Consider the following 12,533-nt stretch of genomic DNA (forward strand, 5'->3'; position numbering starts at 1 on the left):
TTTTATATTCCTATAAATACAACACCTATATGTATTTTCTATAAAATTGGTGGACAGTGTTTGCACTGTATTTGTTCATACATATTAATTATGTTATTTAGGTATTCGCTATCAGAAGTCAGCAAATTATGGCCCGTGAGGTAAACCCGGGTAGCCACCTGTGTGGCAAATAAAGTCTTACGGGACCTCAGCCATGCCCGTTCATTTATGCATTATCTGGGGACCCCTTTCGTGTTACAGTGGCCAAGTAGCCTAGTTCCTGCAAAGCTTGAAATATTTAGTATTGGCCCCTTTACAGAAAAGCACTGCTGACTGCCGTGCTGTATCATTTTTCCCCCTTTGGTCTGATTCTCTGTCAGGGTAGGGGTGTGTAAAAAAAGCTCTAGTAATTATACTTTTGTCATTTTCTCCCGTTCCCGTACAGATGCCAGTGTCACACGTTTGCCACGTGAAAAGTCACGGCTGTGCTATCACATGACAGTGTGTTTCACATTGAATGCTTTGTGCCTTGCAAATAATTCCGTTACTCCTCTCTGTGGTTTATGTTTGCTTGGGAAACCTTTGCCAGCGCTATTTTTAATCCATCTTCAATGTGTTGGGAGCAGAGGCAGGATGAAAAGGAAACACTCCTGAGTGGCTCAGCAAGTGGCTCCCAAGAGTAGGGCAAGCGAGACTGCGTGCTCATCGTCCTTAGTCCAGCCTTCCGGCCCCCTGAGAGTGGGATATGAGGTGCCAGGAGGTGGAGGCTTCTTTTCCCCCTCCCTCTCCAGAGTGGCATATTATTCAGTGGTAAAAAGAAACGAACTATCAACTCTCAAACCAGGCAAAGACGCGGAGGAAACTTAAATGCATATTACCAAGTGAAAGAAGCCGGTCTGAAAGGCTACGTGATTCCAACTCTATGACATTCTGGAAAAGGCAAAACTACAGAGGTAAGGGATGCCTGGCTGGCTCAGTTGGTAGAGCATTTGACTCTTGATCTCGAGGTTGTGGGCTCGAGCCCCATGTTGGGCATAGAGATTACTTAACTAAAAACGAAAAACCTGTAGAGATAGTGAAATGATCAGCGATTGTGAGAGGTTGGAGCGTAGTGGGGAAAAGGACGAATGGGTGGAGCACAAGGGATTTTTAGGGCAGTGAAACCGTTGTATATGATATCCCGGTGGTGGATACATGACGTCACGCATTTGGCAAAATCCTTAGAACTGTACAACACAAAGAATGGATCCTGAATCACACTATGGGCTTTAGTTAATAATAACGTATCAAGAAGGCAGCGGGCTGGCTCAGTGGGTAGAGCATGAGACTCTTGACTTGGGGTCGTGAGTTTGAGCCCCACATTGGGGGGTAGAGTTTACTTAAAAATAAAAACAACAAATAATAATATATCAATATTGGTTTATTAATTATAACAAATGCACCATACCGATGCATGATGCTGATAAATAGCAGAAGTTGTGGAGGGATGGAGTAGACGGAGAGCAAGTATATGGGAGCGCTCTGTACTTTCTGTTCAATTTTTCAGTCAACGTAAAACGATTCAAAAAAGTAAAGTCTTTGGGGGCTCCTGGGTGGCTCAGTTAAGTGTCCAACTCTTGACTTTGGCTCAGGTCATGATCTCACGGTCTGTGGGCTCAAGCCCCACATTGGGCTCCGCGGTGACGGCATGGAACCTGCTTGGAATCTGTCTGCCTCTCTCTCTGCCCCTCCCCTTCTTGCTCTCTCACTCGCTCTCTCTCAAAATAAATAAAAATGTACTTAAAAGGGCACCTGGGTGGTTCAGTCGGTTGAGTGTCTGACTTCGGCTCAGGTCACGATCTCGCGGTCCGTGACTTCCAGCCCTGCGTCGGGCTCTGGGCTGATGGCTCAGAGCCTGGAGCCTGCTTCCAATTCTGTGTCCCCCTCTCTCTCTGCCCCTCCCCCGTTCATGCTTTGTCTCTCTCTGTCTCAAAAATAAATAAACGTTAAAAAAAAGTACTTAAAAAAAAGTAAAGTCTTTTGATAAAAAGTTACTATCTATCAATCAATCAGTTATCAGTCTACAATTTTTCCTTAGAAAAAAACTAAATATGGCCATATACTGTAGAGAAGATAATGCCTGATGTTCATTAATTATTTCTAGTAGGCCTAAACTGCATACCTGACCATTGGTGTTACAGAGGTGGATAAACGGGATGGGAAAACAGAAAGCCTGGGTTCGGATTTTGTTCTGCCATTTGTGTGGTCCTTTACCTGGGATCGCCAAGAGGTTTAGGTGCAGAAGCCAGGAACCACTGTCATTGTGTAAGAAAGTCTCCAAAATATTATATATCTCTTAAACTATTTTTAAGTCACTTTTTTTAAAAGTTTATTTATTTGTTTGTTTGTTTGTTTATTTAGAGAGAAAACACACAAGTGGGAGAGGGGCAGAGAGAGAGAGAGAGAGAGAGAGAGAGAGTCCCAAGCAGGCTCTGTGCTGTCAGTGTGGAGCCTGATGTGGGACTCCATCCCAGGAACCACAAGATCATGACCCAAGCGGAAGTCAAGGGTCAGACGCTCAACCTATTGAGCCACCCAAGTGCCCCAAGTTACTTTTTTTTTTTTTTTTTTTTGGAGAGAGAGAGTGAGAGAGCATGAGTGAGCAAACAGGAGAGGGGCAGAGAGAGAGGGGGGACAGAAGATCCAAAGCGGGCTCTGCTGAACAACAGTGAGCCCGAATCGGGGCTTGAACCACCCAGGCGTCCCTCCTCTAAGTTACTTTTTTATTGCAGAAATAATTCATGTTGATTCCAAAGAATTTCATAAAGACAAAATTCCAAAGGTCAAAATAAAAATGATCTCTTCTTGGGGCCCCTGGGTGGCTCAGTCGGTTGAGCATCCGACTTCGGCTCAGGTCATGATCTCACAGCTCGTGAGTTCGAGCCCTGCGTCGGGCTCTGTGCTGACAGCTCAGAGCCTGGAGCCTGCTTCTGCTTCTGTATCTCCCTCTCTCTCTGCCCCTAACCCACTCACACTCTGTCTCTGTCTCTCTCAAAAATAAACATTAAAAAAAAAAAGATCTCTTCTTGTATAGCCCAGAGATAACCACTATACAATTTTTGGTTTAACCTTTTATTTTGTTTATCCTTAAATATATAATTTAAAGACAAACTTGGGGTCATAATATACATACTCTTTTTTTTTCTTACTTTTTTATGAACATTTTTAAAGTTTATTTTTGAGAGTGAGAGAGAGAGAGAGAGTGTGAGCAGGGGAGGAGGAGGGGCAAAGAGAGAGGGAGACACGGAATCTGAAGCAGGTTCCAGGCTCCGAGCTGTCAGCACAGAGCCCGATGCGGGGCTCGAACTCACCAACGATGAGATCATGACCTGAGCTGAAGTCGGACGCTTAACCGACTCAGCCATCCAGGCGCCCCTGAATATTTTAAGTATTATATTTTTATAGTAACATTTTTAATTGACAGAAAACTGTTTAGTGCATGGATATAGCGGAGTACTATCTTATTGTTATGTATTCAGATTGGTTCCAGTTTTTTGGCTATTGTAAATAATGCCGTGATAAATATCTTTGTGTCTGCATATTGTTTGGAATTTAGAATTTTGTTTTTCATATTAATTCCTAGAAATAGAAATATGGATAGATTGGCAAAATTTAAATAATCAGAGGCAAACTACCTTTTTAAAAGTTAACTCATAAATGGGTGCCCGGGTGGCTTAGTTAAGTGTCAGACTCGACTTCTGGCTCAGGTCTTGATCTCATGGTTTGTGCGATCGAGGGCCCCCCCCCCCCCCCCCCCCCCCCAGTCTCCAGGCTCCAGGATGACAGCTCAGAGCCAGCTTGGGATATTCTCTCTCTCTCTCGCTCGCTCTCTCTCTCTCGCTCTCTCGCTCTCTCGCTCTCAGCCCCTCCCCCGCTTGCATATGCACTCTCTGTCTCAAAATAAGTAAACTTAAAAAAAGTTAACTCGAACAATTTATATATGGAAAAATATAATTGTTAGCAACACAAGCCTTCTCTTTGAGGACGGTTGGTTGTATTGTCTTCCGCAAAACTAGAAAACTAGTTTTTGTTTGGACATGGAGAATATTGTGGTTAATCATATCTCTTCTTGATATTGGCTGCTGTGAATTTCAGACACACCTAGTTCTGGATTTCATAATATTTTGTGTATTACCCTCACTCCGGGCTTGACTTTAGCTTGCTTTACTACACCGTTAATTTCGTCTCAACTTATTTTTACGTGTATTTGGTATTGCCATACTATATGCATATTCTGAAATGTCGTTAATTCTCTTGGGAACATAGTGAGGAATAACTACATAAAAGATAAATGAATGACAGCTTTTATATGTGTAAATTAGTGCAGATTTCATCAGAAGGAATGATGAATGACGAATTAGTAATATGATTTTCTTTACTATACTCGGACTGTCTCATTCAGTATGATTTTTGTCGGCTAATTCTCAGTCTTGTTTCCAGTTTGCCATATCATCTTTATATTCAAGTTTTTAGGCAGGCCAAATCTGTTAATATCTTGTCCTACTAGGATTTATGGGAATAAATGGCATCCAGTCGAGAATGTGCTCCAGAAGTGTAAATAGTGAAGCAAGTTCATTTTTCTTTCTTTTGGCTGACTGTAGGTAATAAAATATTGAAAAATGTACAAATTTAAGCTGAGAAAAATGTTAACTGCCCAAATGTTAGTAGTTACTGATGAAATTGCATGTGTAATGCTGTCTGTCAAGAGGGTGATTCTGTAAAGGACAATTAGTCTCACCAGAAAACACTTCTTGAAATTTATTTGTAGTGAAATGAACCTGAAAGTATCACATGAATTGTATTTGACAATTAAATTTGATTAGAAGCTGCTGATCTGAAGAACAGGCAGATTATGGGTGCGGATTTAGGAGCACTGATCGAATGTTCACTGTCTGGCACTTTCTGGTAACAATTCCCTCAGGATAAGAAGGAACATAGTTATCAAATTTAATAAATATATGGAACAGATTAATTGAACATCCTATGTACTGCATGCACATCCACTGCTAGACTCATGAGCAAATACGTTTCATATTTTGTGTTTTTAAAAATTTTTTTAAACGTTTATTTACTTTTGAGAGAGAGAGAGAGTGCGAGCAGGGGAGGGGCAGAGAGAGAGGGAGACACAGAATCCGAAGCAGGCTCCGAGCTGTCAGCACATATCCCGACTCGGGGTTCCAACTCACGGACCACAAGATCACCACCTGAGCGGAAGTCGGCCACTTAACTGACTGAGCCACCCAGGCGCCCCGGTCTTCCGTACTTTGAAAGCATTACTTTTCACTGATTTTCCTCATCAAACGACTCAGAGTTAAGACTTCTGACTCCTTTCTCCAACCCTGGGCATCAGCCTCCTTGACGATAAAATAGGAATGTGGAAGAACAACTTTGCCCATTTCTCCAAACAGTTGTGAAAGGAAAAGGTTGGCGATGAATTGGGTTCTTAAATGTGAGACGACAGCCCGTTATTGGGCGCTTGGAAGACCGTACGCTCAAAACTGAGTGTAACACCAGTAAACGAGTGAATCCTATCGAGCTGTCTTTGTCCTGGGAGACAGTAGCTTCATGGAGAAGTGCTCAGCCTCAGGTTAATTGCCAGGCTCTGCCACTCTTCTCCTCTGAGAGACGTTGGGCCGGTTGACTTTTCTGAGTGCCGGGGTTTTTAGTGAGGGGCAGCGAGTGGATCCGATCCTCCCGCTCACTTCAGGGCACGGGGTCACGCGAAGCTCTCCCCTTCCTCTAATGTATTTTTTCCTCTTTCTCCCTGATCCCTGACCCACTCCCTTCCAGCGCACAAGCCCTCGTTTTTAATCGTTTGCTACAACGCTTGTTTGCATTTGTAAAATTGTGTATAAATAGAGTGATGATTATTTCCACGTGTTAACTTGACTAGGCTACGCTCCTAAAAACTCAAGTAAGGTTATTTCTGCGTGTGTCTAGAAGGGCGTATCCAGAAGAGAGTAGCACTGCAGTCTGAAAGACTAGTCCGTGAACTGAATAAAGGAGAGTCCTGCTAACCACTGAGGGCTTGGATGGCCCGAAAAGGCAGGAGAGGGTAAATTCATTCTTTGCTTGAGCTGAGACATCCATCTTTTGCTCTGTCATAGGTGCCCCTGGTGTTCCGGCCTTCTGACTTAGACTGAGATTGATACCCCAGGCCTTCCAGTTTTCAGGCCTGCGGACTCCAGCTGAATCAAACCACTGGCTTTCCAGGTTCTCCAGTTTGCACATGGCAGACCGTGGGACCTCTCAGCCCCCATAATCCCGTGAGTCAATTCTTGCAATACATCTCTTCTCTCTTTTTTTTTTGAGTTTTTAAAATTTTATTTATTTTGAGAGAGGTAGGGAGCATCAGTAGGGGAGGGGCAGAGAGAGAGGGAGAGAGAGAGAGAGAGAGCGAGAGAGCATCCCAAGTGGGCTCCCCACTGACATTGGGGAGCCCGATGCAGGGCTCAAACTCAACAAACTGCAAGATCATGATCTGAGCCGAAACCAAGAGTCGGATGCTTAACTGACTGAGCCACCCTGGCTCTCCTAATAAATCTCTTCTCATACAGATTTCTGTATGTGCTGTCGGTTCGGTTGCTCTGGAAAACCATAATACAAATGGTACTGTGCTATGTAACTTGTTTTGCTTTTAGTTTTTTTTATTCGACACTTTACTTTTGAGGTTCGTTCATGCTATGTGTACAGTTCTTTGCTTCGGAGCGCCGACTGGCATCCCAACACCGTCTTCATCTTCCCTCAGGTGATGGACACTTAGGCTCATCCGTACGCCAGATCCACAACCAACACAGTGATAAGCACGCTCATACGTGTAGTTTAATGAGCAGATGTGAGACGCGCGGAGATTTCCCCAGCGCCTATCCGCAGGGACGGGATTGCCGGGGCCTTGGGCGTATTCACATTTCATGTCACCAGACCCTTTCACGCTTGCCCTCCGGCGGGGCTGTTCACGCTTCCCTTCTCTCAATAAGGCGTGACAGTGTTCTTCTTCCCACACCCTCTCTAAGGCATGATATTATCCCACTTTTCATTTTTGCCAGTCTGATTGGCGTCGCTCAGGTGGTGTAGCTTCGTTTGAGGGTTTTGCCTGCGGTTGAGTGTCTCTCCATATATCTGTTATCATCCGTCGATTTGTCTCTTATATTTCTTGCCCATTTTTCGATTACATTTTATGTCTTTTTCTTGTCAGTTTGCACAAGTTCCCTGTATATTTATTTACCTTTTGGTTTATTTATTCATTTTGAGAGAAAAAGAAAGAGTGCACATGCGAGGGAGGGTGGAGAGAATCGCAAGCAGGCTCCGTGTTGTCAGCACAGAGCCTGACGTGGGGCTCAGTCTCACAGACCATGAGATCATGACCTGAGTGGAGAGCGAGAGTTGGACACTTAGCCCTCTGAGCCACCCAGGCGCCTCAATCCACGTATACTTTAAATATTCCTTGTGAGTTTCATATGCTACAAACATCTTCTTTCAGCCCTTCACCCGGCTGGTAAATTTGTCTTTGGTTCCCATCACTGACCAGAAATCTTCCATTTTGATATAGTTAAACAAAGGTTTTATTTGTAAACATTATGCTTAGTGGTTTTTGGTTTTTGCTGAAGAAGAGTTCCACTGATATTAAGGTGAAAAAAAAAACCCTTCATTTGCTTACCTCTATTAACTTCTCTTTCACATTTATGTCATTATTCCATATTATGGGTCAGTTTTCTCAGTGCCATGTACTAAATAACTTTTTCCTGTTGATGTGCGACATTACCTTCATCAGAAATCTGCTTCTGATCTCTCTTTTCGTCTATTTTGTGTTTATGTGCCAGGACTACACGATTTCTGTTACTGTGCCACAGTGGTGGTGAAATTAATAATAGTTGATACATACCATTTTAAGTACTTTACCTATCAAAACTTATTTAGTTCTCACAACAATGGATGAGGTAGGTACTGTTTTCATCCCCATACAATTGGATGGGAAACAGACACAGAGAGAGAAGTTAAGTAACTTGCACAGGTCATATAACTAGGTACTAGGGAAAGTAGATTTGAACCCAGATAATGTGGTTCAAGAGCCAGCGCTCTTGGGGCACCTGGGTGGCTCAGTCGGTTAAGCGTCCGACTTTGGCTCAGGTCATGATCTCATGGCTTGTGGGTTCGAGCCCCGCATCGGGCTCTGTGCTGACAGCTCAGAGCCCGGACCCTGCTTTGGATTCTGTGTCTCCCTCTCTCTCTCTGCCCCTGCCCCACTCGCATTGTGTCTCTGTCTCTCAAAAATGAATAAACATTAAAAACAACAACAACAACAGTACTCTTAATAAGACAACCTGCTTCTCCATTACATTCTAATATCTACTGGGTATTAGTATAACAAAATACTAATACTGTATAGTAAATAAATATATTGTGATTTCTGGGAAATCTCTACATACATATAGATTTGGTCTTCCTCCATAGTTCCTGGCTCATAACTTGCAAAACCCTTGACATTTCCTGAGTGCCAAGGGTGATAGGAGCGTCTTTTGTCATAATATTTGGTCTCTTGTTTTTAGTTCCTGAAAATAATCTAGAGCCATAAAAGCGAACTGGGTGTCTTGTTATTCATAGTGCCCCTTTCCACCCTGACTGGGTTTTTGTTAATAAGATGAAATTTGGAAGGCACCCAAAGATGGGGCCTCGTTGCCAGGGGCACCAACCATGACCAGAGGGAACTTTCAGTCCCACCCTCTGATTTCCAGGGAGGGGAGAGGGGCTAGGGGTTTAATCCATCAGCAGCAGTCAGTGATGTAATCAATCATGCCTATGTAATGAAGCTTCCATAAACACCCAAAAGGAAAGGAGTGGGCGCTTCCGGGTTGGGGAACCAGAACATTCCTGTGGGCCACCGTGCTAGGCCCCGAACTCTCTGAGGACAGAAGTTCCTTTGTTTGGGACGTTGCCCTATGTATCTGTCTGGCCGTTGGTTCGTGTCCTTTAATATCCTTTGTAATAAATTAGTAACCTAGTGAGTAAATGAGTTTCTTGAGTTCTGTCAGCTCCTCTAGCTCGTCAGTCGAATCCAAAGAGGAAGTGATGGGAACCTTTGATTTCTAGCCAGTCGGTCAGAAGCACAGGAGTGATGTGGTGTAGGGAGCAGCATCCTCAGTTGCAGGGGGTCTTTGGGACCTTCAATGTGTAGCTGGTCATTCAGAAGCATCATTATCAACCTGGGCTTGTGATTGGCCTCTGAAGTGGAGGGTGGTCTTGGGGGACTGAGTCCTTTCCCTGTGGCATCTGATGCCGTCTCCTAGTAGATAGTGTTAGAATTGAGTTGACCTTTTGGACACTAGCAGGGTGCCCAAGAATTGCCTGTTGATAGTGGGGAAGCCTCCACAGACACACTGGAATTGGGCCCAGGAACTCACGGAAGACGGTTAACGAAATAGGGGCGCCTGACTGGCTCCGTTGGTACAGCATATGACTCTCGATCTTGGGATTATAAATTCAAGCCCCATGTTGGGTGTAGAGATTACTTAAAAATAAAATCTTTTTTTTAAAGAAGAGGATTAACAAAATATAGGATTAGTAAAGAGAAAGAAATGAGTTTGTTGATACCTACATAAATTCTGGTAGAATTAATACTAGAATTGTATTGAATTCATAGATTATTTTGAGGGAGAGTTATAGTTACAATATTAAATCATCAAATCCATCAACACGGCATTTTTCTCCATTTGTTCACATCTTTTTTTTTTTTTAACAGTTTATTTTTTAAAAAATAATCTGTACACCCAGCATGGGGCTCAAAACTCGGGCCAAGATCAAGACTCACATGCTCTACTGACTGAGCCAGCCAGGCACCTCTGCTCATATCATTTGTAAGGTATTTCTGGAGTTGTGCAACTTTCCGAACATGAGTCTTAGGAAGTTACTGGGTTAATTTTTAGATACATCATAACTTTGTTACTGTTACGAATGGTGCCTTAATTCCTTAACTATAATTTGTCTATTATTGCTGCTGTAAAGGAAAATGATTCATTGGTATAAATTAGTATTTTATCTGGTAACCTTGCTGAAATGTCTTACTGGTTTTATAAAGTTCGTTTTGTTTTTTTTTATTTAAAAAAACTTTTTTTTTTTTTTTAACATTTATTACGTTTTGAGAGACGGAGAATGCGTGGGGGAGGGGCAGAGAGAGCGGGAGACTGAATCCGAAGCAGGCTCCAGGCTCTGAGCTGTGGTGTCTCGTAGATCATCCTATTGTGACGGATTATGACGGGTATGTTGCTTCACTTAAAATCCATAAGCATCTCCTTTCTTTGACTGATGGCAAAGAACGGCTGTGCTGGGTTTGACAGCTTCTTTTCTTATTTTAGATCCCAAAGTTAATGGCTAGTAAATAAAATACTTACTAGAGGATTTGGGAGTGTTTTTTTTTCCCCATCAAGAAAGTTTTTTGTTTTTTTTTTTTATTTTAACTTTCTGAGTTTTTGCTTTCATTCTGAAGTGCTGAACTTTATCAGGTATTAGTTTAGAACATGTTGCAATAATCCTGTAGTTTTTGGGTTTTTTTTTTTTCCCCTCTGTCCTTTGGTTCAGGATTTTAACTGTATTGCCACATTGTCTTCTGGCTTCCTTTTGTTTTGGATGATAATCATTCTTCATTTCTATCACTGTTTATATATCTCTTTATTCTGGTGGTTTTTCACATTTGCTTTTTGTCTTTGCTTTTTAGCAGTGTGACTGTGGTGTGCTTCTTGATGTATTTTTCCTCCTTGGAGTTGACAGAGCTTCTTGGATCAATAAATACATTTATTTTTTTCCTCTTTCCATTTCAGATATTATACTTTTCATTTCTTATTTTGCCATTTAGTGATGACCATCCAACCTAAGTATTTTGTAATTATCCTCTGGTTTCCTCTCACCTGGGGTCCACACCTGGCCCATGTGGAATGCTGGGCAAGTTTTGCAGCCTAGTAGTGTAGGCAGGTTCCAGTTCGAGGACATCCCATTGATTCTGCCATGAAAGCAATTAGCTCATCTTCAGCCCTCTAGATTTCCAAGAACATCAGTTCGATTCCTGCTTTTGGTGGTCCCCCACTGCGGGACCCACGGGTCCTCCAGTTCTCTTTAGGCTTGAGATGAAGAGCATTACATACTCCTACAAAGATGAGAGTAGAGAATCTCAGTCGGGCTAGACCTCTCTCCGAAGAAATGTCTTCATTGTAGGAAGCCCAAGCTATATCCAGTGACATTGTCCGACTTGATAGCTCATTCCTTTTTATTGCTGGATAATATTCTATTGTATGCTTGTCCTGCAATTTCTTTATCCATTCCCCTACTGAAGGACATCACGGGGGCTACCAGTTGTTGGTAATTATGAATAAAGCTCATATAAACATTGGGCAGGTTTTTGTGTGCACATAGTTTTCAACTCATTTGGGTAAATACCTCGGAGCACAGATGCTGGATGGTATGATAAGGCTATGTGTAGCTTTTTAAGAATCTGCCAAAGCGTCTTCCAAAGTATCTTCTTTGGTGAAGCATCTGTTCAGATCTTTGCCACGCCCTTTATTTATTTCTTGATTTTTATAAATTTATTTATTTTGAAAGAGAGAGAGAGAGAGAGAGAGAAGGGGAGGGGCAGAGGGAGAGGGAGAGAGAGAAAGAGAGACAGAATCCCAAGCAGGCCCCACGCTTGGTGCTAAGCCCGACGTGGGGCTTGATCCCCCACCCGGGGATCGTGATCTCAGCCAAAATCAAGAGTCGGACACTGAGCCACCCAGGGTCCCGAAATTTGTTTTGTTATTGTAGAGTTTTAAGAGTCCTTTGTATATTTTTGTTAAAAGTCCATTATCAGATATGTGTTTTGGCAGTGCTTTCTGTAAGGCTGACCTGTCTTTTCATTCTTTTAACATCATCTTTTATACAGAAAGGTTTTTTTTTTTTAACTTTTAATGTTTATTTATTTTTGAGAGAGAGAAAGAGAGAGCATGAGAGGAGGAGGGGCAGAGAGAGAGAGAGACACTGAATCTGAAGCAGGCTCCAGACTCTGAGCTGTCAGCACAGAGCCCATCGTGGGGCTTGAACCCCCGAACAGTGAGATCATAACGAGAGCTGAAGTCGGATGCTTAACTGACGGAGGCACCCAGGTGCCCCGAGGTTGTTTTTTGTTGTTGTTGTTGTTTGTTTTTAGCTGTAATTAAGTCTAACTTACGTGATTTTTCTTTCATCCATCATGCTTTATGTATTGCATCTGAAAGCTCATCACCCAACCCAAGGACATGTAGATTTTCTCCCATATTTTTCTCGAAGTTTTATAGTTCCACATTTTAAGATTTCTGTCTATGATTGATTCTGTGTTAATTTTTGCATAGGGTATTGCATTTTTCATGTCCTATTTTCCTTTTATTCAATTTAATACAATAAACATCTAAAAGTGGAGCATCACAGCTTTCGGCATGTATGACGATTCTCTTTTATCATTTTGAATAATGAGCTCTAGGCTTCTCATTACTCATCAATACTTGTATCTTTATTTT

At 42.5% G+C, this 12,533-nt stretch overlaps 1 non-coding gene across 1 annotated transcript; it reads left to right on the forward strand.

The window, feature by feature from the left end:
* Window positions 1-941: 941 nt before the first annotated feature.
* Window positions 942-1,014, forward strand: TRNAK-CUU (transfer RNA lysine (anticodon CUU)). Its single transcript has one exon. It is a non-coding gene; the product is annotated as a tRNA-Lys (tRNA).
* Window positions 1,015-12,533: the final 11,519 nt, after the last annotated feature.

The sequence above is a fragment of the Panthera onca genome, chromosome X, assembly GCF_046562875.1.
Source record: "Panthera onca isolate mPanOnc1 chromosome X, mPanOnc1 haplotype 2, whole genome shotgun sequence".
Lineage (NCBI taxonomy): Eukaryota > Metazoa > Chordata > Mammalia > Carnivora > Felidae > Panthera > Panthera onca.